Here is a 17,602-nt window from a genome sequence, read left to right as displayed (position 1 = left end):
TTTGAACCTTGTTAAAACTTGTAGATTTACGTGGGTTGCTTTGTATGATATGTACTCAGTTCTTGTACCTATTTGACTCCTACTTCAATTATAATAACTGAGCATGTTTGTTTCCTGCACGAAGAAAGATTAATTTTTAAAGAGTAGCACTAGCGTAATATCTTGAGCAAACTTGCTATGCAGCACTTTGAGAACTGTCGTGTTGTAAAGCAAGGTTTATCCCATAAATATTCCACTCTTCTGCCGTATGTTTGTCCAGTCCGTCTAGTTTACAACAAGCTTTGATATATGGGATTCGTTTATGATTTCTGCAAACAGTTTTCATATGAAGGACTCTAATTTTTCATATTAAAATCTCTGTCGCTCAAAACGTCAAGCATTTTCTGCTGCTTCAACAGTGTTAATCGATTTTACAAAGTAGCAAATGTTTTCGTTGCAGGATTCTCAAGCCGCGATGATTTAAAGATCACAGTCACAGGTGAGTTTTCTGCTTCATTAAGATTTAATTAACGCAGACGAACTATGCAAACTCTAGAAAAGATTTCAGTGAGGTAGAACTTTCATAATTAAACCAACTTCAGGAAAAATTCTTTTTCCATGTTCATGCATATACAGGGCGAACGCGAATAAAATACGAAGCCGAAGAGCGTAACAGTGGACAACGTGTCTGAAGTGCTGGTCAAATGGCACGGCAAACATTACCGTTTGCGATTAAAAATGTTTAACATTTTTTTGGAATTTATCATGCGCCACTGAATTATAGGATAGGTCAGTCCCAGTGCCAATCATTGAAGCGTTGGGAATAAAAGCACTGCTAAATAAGTGGCAAAAATTTTGAATTTTTTCTACAGAATTGTAATCAACACTGCTAGCTCGTGCTGTGGTAAAGAACTTTGTATTCACCCTTTAAAAAGTTCCTAAAAAACTAGCTAAATTATGGAACTCGTCACGTCCAGAAAACCCTTCAACACTAATGTGGGTTATGAAACTCATTTTAAATAGACATTTCACAGTTGCAAATTTTGTACTTGATGGACAAAAACTGGGTATTTTATTCTTGTGATTGGAAACTTCGGACGCTATCTCTCAGCCGGTGCAACTAACATCCCGCTCGATGATTTTGTGGAATGTTCCATTAATTCTCTTTTAGTGCTTAACAATTAGTTGTGCAACTCGGCTAAAAGGGTCACTGTCACGATTCCAACAGGAAAATCGATACTTTGAAAGTGCGAATACACTTTTATCTTTTACAAAATAGAGCTAAAATTCAATTTACGTCGGTCGCCACTCCCATTTTTCTTAAACACTGTGTTGAAAAACGCAAAATGTACGTAACAAAAAATTGGTTCGTTACTAGGTATTTAATTGAAATTTTGTGAAAGCATTTATGAGCGTAGCCAGTAGTGAAGCGGTTTCGATTTTTTAGAGATTGAAGATTGACTACATATTGTGCAAAATTTGTCAATACATATACGAAAAGATCTTATTGAGAAAACTTCTCCAACAGAAGTAAATATTTGTCTTTGATTGTTGACATGCACTTAAAACGTCACAAGCCTTCGAATACAATAATTGATATTGGAATATGCGTCAAATACAGAGCTCTTACACTTTTTAATCCATTTTTGATTCCATTGTATCAACACACATCGTGTCCAAGAGCTCGGGCTTGTGAAATAGTGTGAAGAATTACAAACAAAAGCATTATTTACACAAAAATTTTTGGTGTTTTTTTTTGGAGATAAGTAACCCGGCGCCTCCACCATTTCTACAAGTTTTTAAAGTTTTAGTTCATTGCTGAGTTTGTTCGATCTTTGAACTACTTTATTTCAATTATTATATTTCTTGATTATGGCGTTTCCACAAAGCAAAGGTCCCAAGTTGAGTATTATTTGCTCTGTGATCAAATTAACGCATACGAACAGACATTCTCCCGTTGTATTGTTTGTAAATCGACCACATAGCGACAGCTAATTACAGACAAGTTGTCTTGTGTACGACACGTTGATACTCCAGGAAATTCCAAACAAAATTGTTTGATTTGTACAAGACAATAAATCTGTCTCTGGAAGCTTACAAAGACCTTGGAGGATATTTACATCGCTACTGTTGTCTCGATATGTACATACCGTGTTTTTACGACATAATTATATTGACTTCGTGCTGTTGATGTTTCCAAACAGGAAAAGGTAAATAATAATTATCGGAAATATTTCTGTACAAAGTAAGCGAGTTTCGACATGTATAAGGTAATTTTTGGTAAAAGAACGCGTAAAGCTTTCCGGTCTACAGGAAAAATACGATCATTTCTGTAGTAAAAAGCTCGCTAGAACGCAGCTTGCGTGTCCGAATTTTAAATTTTGTTCTGATTATTCCCCGAAGAGGTACTTTTTTGGAAGAATGTCCAGATACTGAAAAACCTGTCACACTTAATATGCGTGGGACTATCCACCCACTTGAATCCATAAATCATAAAAAGCGCATCTGCAGGGGGTAATAAAAAAACAGCCGTCAGGAGACCGTTTTAAATACGACGCTAGTTGAAGAATTTTAAACTTCCAGCCCTCGGTTCCTCGGATTGTTCGAGCGAGATATTTAACATTTACATGGATTAGGTTGGCTTTCCTACATTTCTGCTACAATGACGTTCAAGGGATAAAATGATAAGGACCGAGCTTTCATTTTCACAGAGAAGCAGTTTTTTTAACCTGTGATGTTGTGTGCGGAAGTCACATGTCAACCGTTATCGGCGCTTCGGATTGGTGTTTTTCTATCAGATTATCACGTTACACAATTCTGTGATGCTCGGAGCAGGCGGAAATTGACTTCTGATTAAAATAAGACCTAGCAAAAATCACTGGATGAAATTATGCGCTTCTGAGTACTCACTATAGAAAGGAGCTAATTTTCCGAACCTGAATGAATAATTGAGTTTCTTACAGACTGCGAATAAACTTAATTAAGTAGACCGAATGGTGAGCGTTAAGAAAAGCGTTTTCCGTAGACTTCCGCTTCTCCCAACGCAAAACATCACTCTTTTTAATTGTACTCGTTATTTTGTTCTTGAAGTAACAAAAATCTAATTTTTACTTATTAGGATTCTCGCCTGAGAATTTGCGGCGGCGGCGGCTGACGCCTCTTACAAAAATTATTATCATTATACTTATCGTTAACAGGGTAATTTTCTACACGAATATTATCTTCTTTTTTCATTATAATTATAACGAACATGCACTTCCGGTTTTGTTAACGAGAAAACTATTTTCTCTAAATGTGACGTTTTCGGTGCGTATTCAGATAAATGTTGGAGGATTAACGTTTGAGAGACAATTAAATTTAAGCAATACAGCAGTCTAGTGGCTTTGGTTTTGACTTAATTATACCAGGTTTAATTTAAACCAAATCACTTTCTACTCTCGGCACTAATACGGGTGTTTTTCAGGCTGTAAAAGGAATCTTTATTTGCACAGATATTGCGAGATAAATCTTTCTATTTTATAAAAACTCCGTTTGACAGGCCGACAAAACTACAGCTGCTACAACTAAAAAGTGCGTGGAGGTGGGAAAAAATTGAAATTGATACTTTTCTCAGAGATTTCATCGCATCTACTTCTTGTCGACGTTTTATTTTATCTAAGTCATTTATAAGAGAATTTGACTCCTCATTAACATTTCTAACATTTTGGAGTGGATGAAATTCATTTCTTTGAACTATTTAAAGTAAAATTGTGTGCTCTAAATTCTTTTAGTGAGTTGTTAATACGCACATATTATTATTTATAAAAAAACTTATTTCCTTTGATAAATAAGCAATACTGGTCTGAAAACAGCCAAATAGTTGAAAATATCAGAACGTGATAATCATTAGTTTTTATAATTCTACAATATTATATAATTTTTTCATGGCCTGTTGCTGCAATAATTTTGTATATTAAAGTTTTTTTGGAACAGCCAAATCACCAATCAATGGCCAATTAAGCAGATTAAAATTATAATTCTGCCAATGCACCATTTCATCATGGACGTCACATTTCCGCAATGCTACCCACGCCTTGTCAACTCCTTTATTATGTACACTAACAAATTTCCGGCCTTCATTGGAACTAGTCTTTGTTCAATGTCCTTGATCATTTTCTATCTTCTTAATAAAAATTGTCCAAGGACAAAACGCGACGAAGCTCTTGTGCCATAGCGCGAGCTTTCCAATTAAATTCTTTTGCGCCTTGTAGGAAGTTTAGAATTCATTAATCACTTAATCACTATTAAAACACATTAATCAATTAATCACTATTGAATTTAATCTCAAATCCCAATTAAATTTACGTGAGCAACTTTCGGTTTTTTATAAACAAAGCTACAAATTTACAAGTGCAGCCACATTTGCGTAGAACACTGTTTCAATGACACCCCAGTAATTGCTTTTAGATAGTACATGAAATGCTTGAATTGGAATGTTGATTTTGCCCTAGGGCTTAACTCTGCACATTAAGATGCATTCCCTGCGGAAGTTTAGATAATTTGTCACCTCCGAATTTGAGGACACAATGACAATCATGAAGCAGACCGACATGTAATTGTCTTGCCACTTTGATAGTTTTGAATTATGATGGTTTCAGTGGCAGTTTCTTAAAATCTGCAAAATAATCTTGTTTTCAAAAATTTTTCATTCACTTTAATGCCTAATTTGTAGACTTAGAGAAGTGGCACATGTGGAAGGAATCCGGTAGTTGCAGATACATGATTTACTCTGAGAACTCTTAGAACACAAGTTGTAAAAATAGTCTACATAAAAATAAATGGCATAGCTTTACCGCCAGCGCATTTTATGGCACCACATAAATAAACTTCCAGTTGAAGTTGCTGAACAAGTACCAAGTGACCGTTACCATATTTCCAATTTTACGTTTCTTTCATTCTAATCAAGGAGAAGTTGTAGACTGCGGCTCTGCACATCCTAAAGTAATAATATAAACGACTTGGAAGCATGAGCAACTCGGTCAAATTTACGAGATAAGTTTGAAGAAGTAAAATATTTAATACAACCCCACCTTAAAAGTGAATAATAAATAAAACGATTCAGGACGGAACGGGATAACCAGAAATTACAGCGGATACAAGTGCAGACGCGTTTTTTAAATTATTTTAGAAGCTCCAAGAAATAAGATCGTAAAACCCAACCAGGATTCACAGTATGTATCCATTCCACGAAACAGCGAACTGATTACAAATGGTTTAATTGATTCGTTCGTTTTTGATACATTATCATGGTCTGGACGGCGAGAAGTGCTAAAACAAATGTTAACTGTGTTGATCCAATTTACAAATTGAATGAGCCGACTCTATGGGCTAATGTGGGAGCGCAAATCCCGTCAATCGTATCAGACAGGACCATAAAACACAGGCTTGAAAGGATTATGCTGGGATAAACCAAGGCTCGAATTTGACCCACATTTAAAAACCGGGAAGTGGAAAAAAGATTCTTAAATCAAACTCTTATCTCACGTATTCAATTAACCAGAAGTCGTTGATTTAGATAAGAGAAGAAGTGCAGTTGAAAGTACGTGAGCTCGTTTTCAGTTAGTCTTTGCTGAAGACTCACAGGAGAAAGACATAATAAAATAATATTATACATTTTTTGAGGATTGACAGGTTTAAAGCTAAATTTACTTTATATGAGTGATGAAAAAGCCCACGCGTGTTTTTTTTCGGAGTTTAATTTACCTCAATACAAAGGAAATTAAATTCATTGTTTATTTAGAATTTATGATTTGTTTTTGTAGAAAAGAAAGCCAATTTTTGGTTCGTTTTCTTTAAATAAAATCATAAACAGGGTGAAGGCCATTTTGATGATTTATGACGTAATTATAAGATGCTAAAAGGTTGATTTATTACGCTGGAAATTGTAACAACAAGATGAATCCTAGAAATGAACAATGTACTAATTTTGCTCTGCGAAAGCCAGAAAAGAAAAAGTGAATGATATATCATCTCATTCTCAAACTACTGGCAGTAATCAGTTTCACCAAAGATACGTTTCTCCATTTAGCCCATTTTTTCCATGTCTGAAGACAGTATTAACCACTTTGTAAAATTTGGAATAAAATAGTCTTTCTAAAACATTGTTCCCAAATGTTGTTACATAAACAAACCACGCAAACAACCTCTTATTGTCTCAGCACATGTTTGTTTTCAAGCATTTTAATGCGAACTCGTTCTCTATGTAATTAAGAAAATCAACAACGAAACAAAGGGATGCACAAAACGCAAGATCTGCCGAGTTCCAACAGTTCGATAATAATGTTTACTCATGCGTCAAAATCGCTGTTGCTCATATTAGTTTGTTTACCTAGCAAATAAATGAGAAGCAAGGGATGGAGAACAATGCTTCTGTAGTGGAAAATCAAATCGCTAAGCTTTTTAAGTTTCAAAGTTCTGACTAATAAAGCAGTTTTAGTTCATTAATGCAGTTTGGTTTGAAAACTAGGAGAAATGATGGCCAGCCAGCCGATTTGCCCTCTGTGGCCCTGTGGTCCTCTGTTTTTTCGATGTCACTTTTATGTCAAACAAAAAATCATTATGCTTTGATAAGGATCGGAAAAGCCGTTTAGGTGACGTTTACACACAGAATAAAACCATTTAGTAGAGCGGAAACTGAAATCTGATGGGATTCGCTTTGGGACAAATTGCGAATATCGACATCCACATTTTGAGATCTAATAGCGAACATGATACGTTGTTTCATAAAGTCATTTTTCCTTACAGCTGGACGAACATTTTTCGTACAACCGCCACTATTAATTAAATAATTTCTCATTTGGTGGTTGCCACTCTTCATTTTTATAATTTATCAAAGGCAACTTTGCCTCGTTTAATGAAAAGATTTGAATTTTATTCCAAGTACCATTGAAAAGATCCTGATAGGTTAAAGCAGTAATTAACACGACATAATCCAATTAATTCCAAAACATGCTATACTTTGCTTGAAGCACACTAAATAAGACTAAAAATGTTTGAAAAAGTTGGTACTTGGAAATGTATAGCACTTGAGTTTGAGCTAAAATGCAATGCTCTCTTTACAGAACGTGACTTTACTCGGATGCAATTTTTCTGATCAGGCAAATCTTCGGGAAATACTTGAATTTTATAACCTTGCACGTTGAGTTGGGGTTGCATCTAAATTTAAATTGTTCAAATTCGTCTTAATTTATTTTTGTACGGTGAGAAAAGAGCTTGATCATCTTTTCCCCATTCATTTATAACAGCTTTCTCTGAAAATTTTCTTTGTCAATTTAAACTTTTACCGAGTTAAAAGTAACAAAACAGAATTTACATTACAGGGATAGCTAATGCTGATTGCAACATGAGGTAAAAATGATTTCTATTTCAACGTCTAAAAATTATTCATTCAAAAATTGTATGTAGTCAAAGGCTTAATTAAAGTTTGTTTGTAGTAATTTTTGAGCTTTTGTACACTTTAATTCACAACGTAAATAAAGTCGGATTTTGTTACTTTTATAGAAGGTTCTAATATTTCAATTAAAAAGTTGTTATTCGGAATCTCTGTGAAGTTTGAAGAGATTTTGTGGAATAGATTTTGTTTAATTCAATTTAATAATGCAGAAATGTTTTATAATAGAGTAACTGTTTTAACACGTTTTAATATACCTAAATAAGGAAGATGCAAATTTTATTGAGATTTCACTTTCAAACTAATCAAAAAACAATCTTGGGAGTAGCGAGAAAATAGCTGACTTTATTAAAAATCACTAATATAAGTGGGTGTTTTCCTTTGTAAAAATAAGACAGTTTTTTTTCAATTTTTTATTGTTTAACTAATATTAAAAAGAAAGAGGAGTAAATTTACATTTTCTTAATTCTGTAAATTGTGGAATGTTCATTTTAATTTCCTAATGATGCGGTCCTTAAAAGTTTTAAAATTTCTAAACGTAGATTTCTATTATAAAAGCAAAGGCTAGAATAATCAATACCAAAAAGAATTTTGCAGATTTAACCGTACCCCAGCAGATTCCCTTTCATTCGCGCTTAAATTAGGCTATTGCGGTGAACCCTACAAATTTTACCATTTATTGATCTATCAACAACTGTGGAAAATGGCCCATCTTTCATCCATTAAGTGTGTTGATAAATTGAAGCAAATAAGTGAACACGTGTACGTAGCAGATATTACCAGCAGTAGGAATTTACTTCTGAACCCACCCTCCCTATGTGGGAAATTAATTATCCCAATTGAGTGTAAGTGCAACGAGTAAATCCTTTTGTTTTTGACTGTACGACAGCCTGAAAGTGAGATTATCAATTACTTTCTGCTCGACGACGTCTCTTTGTTCTCAAAGCTACTAAGTGAGCCATTTCAGCTGAAAACCCAAGATGTTTCAGAATTTCATATTTTGGTACAACGTACAGTGTTTTCTTTTAACCTAATTACACATCTTCACGTCCAAATTTACATGCGCGCTGTAATAAATAAAAACAACAGAATTTTACGAGCAAATGTTTGTGTTGTTTTAATTCTGTTTTGTACACAAAACACCTATGCGGTGTGATTTTCTAGAGACTATTTTAATAAAACTCCCGGTAGTGACAACGCATGTTTAGTTTACGTACGTCTAGTGAGAATTAGCGCTTAATTTAGCACCAGCTCTGATTGTTTGTTCTGCTTTCATCGAAACTGACGGGTTTATACACTCATCCAAAAGCAACATCAATACGTTTTATGATCGACTTTTGTGTGCGGTTTGGTGTGCAAATTTGTGATAACGGGAAATCTACGACAGGTAATTCCACCTGACAAATATTTGTAGCAAATTTCGACCGTTGCTGTTAATTGTAAGCACTAATACTGTAGCAGTTCTCGCAATTCCACCAACCAAATAACACGTAAATCAGTCTTCTTACTTTGCCCTTGGTATATTTTTATTCCTGTCCTTCGTAAACAATCAACGTCACCGAATTGTTTTCTTTTAGTCACTGACAAATTATGAATTTTTATTAGACGTAGACGCTTTGAAGTCAGCAATAAAACCGACGTATATTTATTTTCCTTACATTATTGACGATCGTTTACTTCGTTTCATAACTTGTACCCGAATTTTTTATCCAATTTTATGTAATTATTAGACATTTTCGATTTGACTAACGCTGATGATTTTTCCATGGAACACAGACATTTCACATACCACTGTCTCGACGGCTAAAAATAAAAACTACTTTTAGAATGTCTAGTGTTTTTCGTCAAATTTTTAATTTCATCTCACTTTTCACTATCTTGACTGACTTGGAATTTCTATATTTGATTTCCAATTACACTAAAAGTGAAAAAAAAACTTAAATGTTCAATGTGCATTGCTAGGTAAACAAATATAGCGATTGCACTCGTAGATTATTGAACTCTTAAGTGCTTCCGCATGTTCCGTTTCTCTTTACGCTTTTGACGCTGTCTACTAGTTCAATAAATATCAGTCAGTTCGATTAATTTCAATTTTATTGTAAACTAAACGGCGGCGTGTGTACAAATTCACGGAAGCATTGTCTTGTTAACTTCTGGTAAAACAGTGTTGACTATTCAAGTTAGAAGTTGTTAACATATTGGACGTTTTGGTTAGTTTTATTAGAGAGCCATTGTGTGTTGTTGGGTGGTGAAATGATGTGAAAATCATCAACGTTAGATTTACCTGTAAGTGATCTTTCAGCCTGCTTAATTTTAAGATTATGAAGAATTGAGTTGAAAGAAACAAATATGTATGACTGTAATAATGATAGACTTGGCGAAGCTTGCCTGAACTAGATTTGTTTATCGTAAACAACTCTTGAATCTTGGCTGAACCGAAATTCATCTTTCGCAATTTTTTAGTTTACTTTCCGGAACGATAAGTGTACATAACGTGTGAATACGTCAACCGTTACAACATTGTCTTTCGGAAGGGTTTCAAAGGATCCCTTTATCCCCAAAAAGGACGCGCGTAGAGTGATATGCAGTACATGGCAGACCTCAGCACAAGTTTGCGTATGACATTAGTGACTCTCCAAGGAAGTATTCCCACGCTGCAGGTCCTTTGATGTTGTTGTTAAATAATAATGAAGATGATGTAATTGTTCAAAGTGCGGAAACTTATTAGTAAATAAATAAAACTGATTTGAACAGATTTCCATGTGTGAACAGTATACTGTTTTAATTACAACGCAACGGTGTAAATATTGTTAAGTTTATTTTAATAAGATTTAACTGAATTGTATTGTTTAACTTTCATGAACTTGTTGTTATATCCGGGAACAAAATTATTATTATTATGTATGCGTATTAACGACGTATCTAAATATTTTCAGTACAAGCTTCCTTTTTGTTTATTACACGCCCGTGGGTTTTCTTCAGAAAAACATCAACTTTGCTTGTGTTCTGTTTATTCGAGGCTCCTGAAATCTAATTTTGTCATATTCAGAAAATTTCAATGTAGTTAGCTGAGTTTAGTTTAATTCACGCACAAAGTGAGAATTCTCCAGGCTTATTTTCATGAAGTCGTCCCCTAAACTCGTAAATTAGTAACCCGGGACCTCCCCAACGATACAAGAGCTAAAGCACCACTTTATATAACACGTTATCGCCTCATAAAAAATGACACAGCTTAACCACTGCTTTATTTTTTAATAGTGTTAATCCTCGACCTTTGGTGTTCGAAAAATGAGAGCTCGCTCTTTTCAAGTTGACTTTAATTAAGTAACACGAAAAACAGTTCATTTCGAGAAGTGTATGCTTTCGAGGCCGTCAAGAATAAAAGATCGTAGTGGATGAGTGAAAAATTGACTAGGGTCACTTTGATCCCGTTCTCTTAAGGAAACAAACTTGTACATGACTGAATACTCTTGAGGGAGTTTCATTCTAGCTTAAACGAATTTGAATTCGAGCAGTACTAATGCTGCATTTTCAAAATTAAATTCTAATAAAGGCTTCCTGGAATAAAAAGGATTGGAATTTTACAACGCAATGAATTGAAAGAGAACTATTTTTCACGGAGATACAAAAGAAAAATGACGTCTATTTATCTTTTTTGCTACGGATAAAAAAGCAATCTATTACCATCGATATAACTTAAAAGCTTTTGTGATAAGCTTTGGGCAGTTCAATTATAAGTCCGACCCGACTTTACAAGAAGAAATGATTAATTTTAACCTACTTCTTACAAAAGACGACAAAATTTAATACATTAGCGTTATCACAGTTTATTTTGATACCAAAACATCTGTGCGGTCTCAAATTTTTGAGAGTGGGCAGCTTTTGAAACCAATTCGTATTAAAAGTAAAATAAATTCCACATGCTGGCGTCACTTTTGTATAATTGTATAAAAAAAAATTGTAGATTAACAAATGCGTGGGCACAAAATGAGAATTGAGTTTATTTTAAAAACACTTTCCGTTACGAAAATAATGTTTCAATATCGACCATTACAGCAGAAATGCAATTTCGTTCAAACAATAACGCCAGAGAAAATAAAATTCGGGCAATCAAATTGTCGGCTTAGCATTAATCAAAGTGCCACTTATTTAAATAAATTGATGCAATCTGATTGAGTTTTTGGTAAAACATGTTCCATTAGCAAACTAAAAATCCCCAATAATTGTGTTTGTTTTATTTAAATTACGATATATCTCATATAAATATTTGTTTGTCTCTCGTAGTTCAAATTGCTTTAAAATTTAATTCAACTTTGCTGATAATCAGCTTCGTTGTGTCTACGGACGCTCTCTTGCTGCAACACTATTTCTGCATACTGGCAGTAAATAAGGAGTAAAGCTTTGAAACTCGGGATGCATTTTATAATTATGCTAAGAGTTTTGAAAACCGGTCTCTGTTGGTAGTAGGTTAACATTTGCTCTTGTTTTGCTAAAAGTGGACAATTAATTACCGAATTACAAGGAAAGACGTTATAATCATCTCCTTTGTAGAAAATGTTAGAAAATGCCGCCTTTAAATTTTTTATTTTTATTTAGGTTATAAACGGGCAACATATCAGATAAAACTAGAAATCTAACAAGTCCAACAAATCCATAATACCTATTCGAAAAATGTAACATGAACTAAAATAAAATTGAAAAAGTGTGGCAATCAGAGGTCATTTTATTTTTTTTATGGGTTTAAGCTTTGATGTAAAGTCTTGTATTTTGTTAAAACTGGAGCACTTCATTAGTGAGTCGGTTGGTTTTCAAAGAGCTTCAGTATTGAAGTAAATTAAAAAGAAATAATTAGAAACGTTAAGATGGTCTTAACTTAAATTTTTTGTGGTTTTCAATAAGATGAAGTCTTCTATAAATTTGTTTCTTCGAACGACTGAACTAAATTCCATCTCCATCTCCAAGTTAAAAACTGACAAACTACCAATGCAATAATATAAATGTCAAAAAGTGGAAATCTCTTCCGGGACAAAACTCCAGCTGCTTCAAAACCCGGCATATAGTAGAATTTCCCCGACAAATTTACAACGGTCTGTGTAAATAAGGCTTCGTTTGATTTTGTCTTCTCTAATTTTCCTATATTATCACAAAAACCTCAATGAAACCAGAACAAGCAAATAAATGATCATGGAAGTAAATAAATTTACCCACAAGAAGGTTTAATTTAGACACGACAGTGGCCGTAAAGAGTTTGTTAGCAACACAGCCACGGTCAAGTGCTTTGATTACGAACCTGCCAAACGCCAGAATGTGAAAGCGACAAGGGCGAGAAATCAATTTAAAGTTCTCACCGTCCCATTGTATTCAAGAATATAGGAGCAGCGATGGTGGCGGCGGCTTCTCAATCCGATGTGACCTTACACACCAAGCGCACCCTTCCCAAACGCATCATCACTTAATTATTGCTCCCGTTACGCCTCCAATAATTCATTAGCGCCGCTAAATTTTAGTAAATTCGTTAAAATTATGACAGTTATCCACGAATTTAAATTAACAATTTAGATCAGGTGTTGAAGTGTGTATTTGCTTTTACCCTTACAACGGAAAAATGTTGGATAGTGGAAACTTTAATTTACAAATTAAACAAGAAGTTCATTAAAACAAGCTAAACACCCGACGGCGATTTTGTTTTACGGTAAAGACAGATCTAGAATTGTAGTTTACCTCAAATAATATTAATTTCACACGTCCGGTCTTATTTCCACTACATTTTTCAATCCGACATTCCCACATAAAGAACCTGTATTATTTCTCACATTCACATTCTTTTCTACGTTCCTGGTTTTCCATTTTATCAGCTTATTGATCACATAACTTCCGGAATACATTTTTTTATAAAAAACGTATGAAAGCGCATTTGCGATGAGAGCACTCTCATCTTCCATAATAATCTATAATACATCGAAAAGCACTTATATTAAATCAGCAAATAGCCAAGAAGTGTTATTCTCTTCATGAATTTGTGGAACACGTTAAAACGGATTTTGTACAAAAAAAATACCTATGAAAAGTCTCTCTAACTGGATTCTTTGAATTAGAATCTCATGTATTTGTTTGGGTTGCCAAAGCGGACAGGATTTCAGAAGTCGACTGCAAAATGGGGAATAGAATCTGTTTGAGCTGTCGAGAGCGAGCTTTGAATACCTATCGGGTACCATCATGTATGCGCTGATCGGTGATTTCATACAAGAAATGCGGTCTTTTGTATATCTCACAATTGAGATCTGTGGAAATGATCGAAGCTTCTCGTGGATCATGAATAAGGGCGTATTTATGGAAAAAGTTTTTCAAAGAAGCTGTTTCTCTGCTTTGACCACAGATTGAGCTTGATGTTTACTTAATGAGAAAATATAAAAACAGAGAATTGTGTGTTTTATTTATTATCATGCTATTTCCAGGCTGTTTCCGTCGTTATTTTAACACAACATATGTTGTGAGAAAAAGGGTTGAATTTTTTGTTGCACAAGGTCTGTTTGTTTTCAAATCGTCAATTATGAGGGAGGAAAAAATGACAGGGACTAATCGATTGCGGAAACAAACACAAACACAAAAAGGGTGAACAAAAATTAATTTTTGTTATTAAATAAACGGTGAACGCGTCAAGATCTAATATACCAAAACAAACAATTATTCTATTTACGCACAAATTCAGTTCACTTAAGTTGCCAAAAAATATCAACTTTGAATATTAATTACAGTTTAGAAGAGAAACAAACGTTAATTAAACAATTCCCGGAGCAATCGTTTCATTTATGGTTCCGGTATCTTCCAGGTTTCAATTTCCATATTCCATATTTCGTTCAGTATCAATACAGAATTTTAATTACATATGATCATTTTCCCCGCTACTTGTATCATAAAACCCAATAATTTTCGAACCGTGTTCATCGGTTGGAAACATGCCTGGAAGACATAAAATGTGAGAAATCATGAAAAGCAAAAAATTATTCCATTATCGATATCCTGGTGGAATTGGAAACTTAAATAAAATTTCAGTTTGCTCTTGTTCTAAATGCATGAAATTAGATTATTTTAAGAGTAATGTTTTTCAATTAAAGTTTTTACCCTCTTTAGATATACGGAGGAGCAACAATAATATTAAAGTTCTAAAACTTAAGATTAGATTTTTATGGCGAATACTAAAAGCATAATGCGGAACACAGTCTTGTCTACATACAAAATTGAGGGAGAATGACGTCATTTTTCTCCATTATTAAATAATAGAAGAGTATGTTCAAAATTATAACTAGAAACTTCGTCGAAAACTTTCCATTAAATCTGTTACATCCCTTTGATGTCTATAATTCTTCAGGTCTTTTTATCCTCGCACTTCTCTGTAATTGTGTAGTTTGTAAAATTTGAAATGGAAATGCTAGATTTTTAGAAATTTAAGCTTTATCTGAGCATTCCTTAGCTTTGTTTTTTGGTCTATTAAATAATGGTCATTAAGTTTTCCGTTTAATTGTAACCAAAAGCTTGGTCGAATTCGGAATGACATGAAAGCTTCTCTATTTTTGACGTTAACTGCGGAAGACACATTAGTTGACCTAGTTGCAGAGGTTTTGAGTAATGACACAGTGCGGCGTCAATAATTTTCAGTAGCAGGGAAATTTGCAGACTACGTCGTGGCGCATTTAAGTAGAAGCAGTTACTACATCCTTGCTAATTTATGATACAAACTTATAGGAAAAGCGTCTGTCGGAAATAACAAATTACTCATCTTTACTAAAATATCCTTCACTGGAGAATTCAATTTACGTCACTTTGCAATCCAGTCTAGATAAATTTGTCGCTAGTATTTAGTGTTGACCACAAAGTCATCTAAGACGAAGCAAATACATACATACAGTGCGAACTTGCCAGGTTTAGTCAACAATCCTGTCATTATCAGAGTTATATCTAATTAAACAATTCAACGCGTTGTAATTGTCGTTGTTGATAACAAACAATGTGGCCGCAGCATGTCTCAGGTTCCACAGCCCCGCTTTTGTGGTAACTGCTTTATTACTAGTTGAGTAATCAAGACCAGATCTAATCCCTAAAATCTAACACGACATTCATTGAAGTGATGGTCATTCGAAACTTGGAAAGTTATAAACAAACCTTGTTGGTTTTACTTCAAAAAATTAATGATATTTATTGGTAGGTGTCATGCACACTAAATTATTCTCAAGGATTTCACATTCCCTTCCCATGTAAGTACATGTTCAAAGTTGGACATAAAGTGTCAGTCAAGTGGTCACCGTTTTTAGTGCCAAGTTTCCGATAAATTTTCCAGTTTTAATTTGAGACAGAGGCTAAAATGACTGTTTTAACCGCTCAATTAACTCTCATGACATGCATCCATCAACCATGTACCCTGAGACTAATTCGAGTTTAACAAGGAAACATGACATTTTTGGCTCAATCAAGATAACAGCCTTGCTATCCGTTTAATTAGATTACAATGCATCATTCATTTTTATAACATATCGTATGCCCCTATCTTTTTAATTTAAACAACATTTTTTCCATCCCGGCAGGCCTATACGGCTTGATTTAAGAGAGCAACATTTATTTTCGTCACAAAGCCACCGTATTCCGCCGAAAATATATTCACAGCTCATTCATCATTTTAAAAAACGTCCATTTTAAAATACGCCAGTTGAATTTAATCCAGTGAGCACTCTTTACTTTTCGGCCAGTTCTATAATTAACACATTCAGCCACAAATTACTGTCACACTTTTTTAAATTATTGCGATCACGCTCTTCACAAACGTACGCGTAAAAAGCACAACTTACCCGTGAAATAATAATTACCGTCAAGTCTAACAATGATGAGTCGTTCGGTCGACACGAGCGGCATGTAAATGTTCAGGAAAAAAAATAACGTCAAAAAACCGACAACAACAATTCAGACTTCCTGACATGACTTACATATTACATCGTTTTGTATTCTTTTCGTCACTGTGAAAACAATTTTACATATAACACAAAAGACGCATGGATCGTTAGGAATTTGACATAAATATATTTGATTTGGTAGAAGGAAAGTTTAATAATGCTTGCGTGATCAAGGGTTTGATTTTAGTGAAAGGATGGAGGTTTGATATTTAATTAAAGGCGTTATTAACAAAGTATTAATTAAATCAGGAATTATTTAGTAATTGCGTTACTCTAGACCTTCGAAAATTAGTGTTTCGTTATCGTCATTTTTGCTAATGTAAATTTTAAAATTGCTCTTTGTTACTTCAGTTGGAAGGTAGTTACTAAGTGAGTTACACATAGTTATACCTTCTCTTAAACTTTTGCATTACCGAACGTTTGATCTCTTAATTGGCTATAAAACTGCGACTGTTGCAGTGGACTATTAATTTTTACTCCTGGCCTTGACTCCAATTAATTATAGTTTTTGTCAGCGTATGAGTCAACTTTGTCAGCGTATGAGTTTTCTCGTAAACTTTCTGCTTTATTAATGACTTTTCACAGCACAACTTTTATTAGCAATTTCAATAATACTGCAGACTTGACGAGAAATAACCAAGCTACATTGTCTATAAGATTTTTCTTCAAAAAAGTGATAGTCCTGAAATTAGTATTATGATAGTTTGACCTGGCGCATCCACCAATTTTATAGTTTTAGGCAAAATAATTTAATCCTTTTCTTAATAAAAAACAACTTTTATTAAAATCAGACAATGTTAGATAAAGGGAAATCCTAAAGCATAACAGCTTTTTATCACAAAAAATAAATTTGTGGCTTTCGGGTGTTTAGTTTTCAGAGAATGTTTTTCCACTCTCGGCTCCGTTCCAAGACTTTTAAACCAACAAATCACAAAACACCTTCTAAAATTTTCACTACTGAAATAATTATGGCTTTAAATCAATAAACATCTCAGACGTTCCAGAAAATAGGCAAAAACGCGTTTATTAAATTCCGTGAAACATCGATCTAATCTTTTCATTTTAGTGTTGGGAGCCGTTAAAGCAATTCACTCTTTTAAAACGGATAAAAATATTTCACTGTGCAAGGTTTTACGGGATTATCTGATGCACCATTTCGGAGTGTTATTGCGATAAAGCTGCTTGGTGTTATATTTAACAAAATTTATATGGGCAGTAAAATTACAAATATTTACGGAATTTTTAAATGGAA

At 34.0% G+C, this 17,602-nt stretch overlaps 1 protein-coding gene across 7 annotated transcripts in view; it reads left to right on the top strand.

The window, feature by feature from the left end:
• Oct-TyrR (Octopamine-Tyramine receptor) overlaps positions 1 to 17,602 on the top strand; it is a 57,437-nt gene that overhangs the window by 18,689 nt on the left and 21,146 nt on the right. For 3 of the 7 annotated variants that reach the window (XM_088039484.1, XM_088039486.1, XM_088039481.1), the window contains exon 3: positions 440 to 478. The exons of 3 other annotated variants lie outside the window; for them this stretch is intronic. The gene's annotated coding sequence lies outside the window, so the exon portion shown is untranslated. Of the gene's footprint in view, positions 1 to 439; positions 479 to 8,636; positions 8,796 to 17,602 lie in introns of those variants that run through there. One more of the 7 variants, XM_088039485.1, reaches the window with a different exon arrangement.

The sequence above is a fragment of the Gnatocerus cornutus genome, chromosome 6, assembly GCF_029298725.1.
Source record: "Gnatocerus cornutus isolate USDA-ARS CGAHR chromosome 6, icGnaCorn1.1, whole genome shotgun sequence".
NCBI classification, from domain to species: Eukaryota; Metazoa; Arthropoda; class Insecta; order Coleoptera; family Tenebrionidae; genus Gnatocerus; species Gnatocerus cornutus.
The sequence above is the reverse complement of the archived record's forward strand: the minus strand, read 5'-3'. Positions and strand labels throughout refer to the sequence as shown.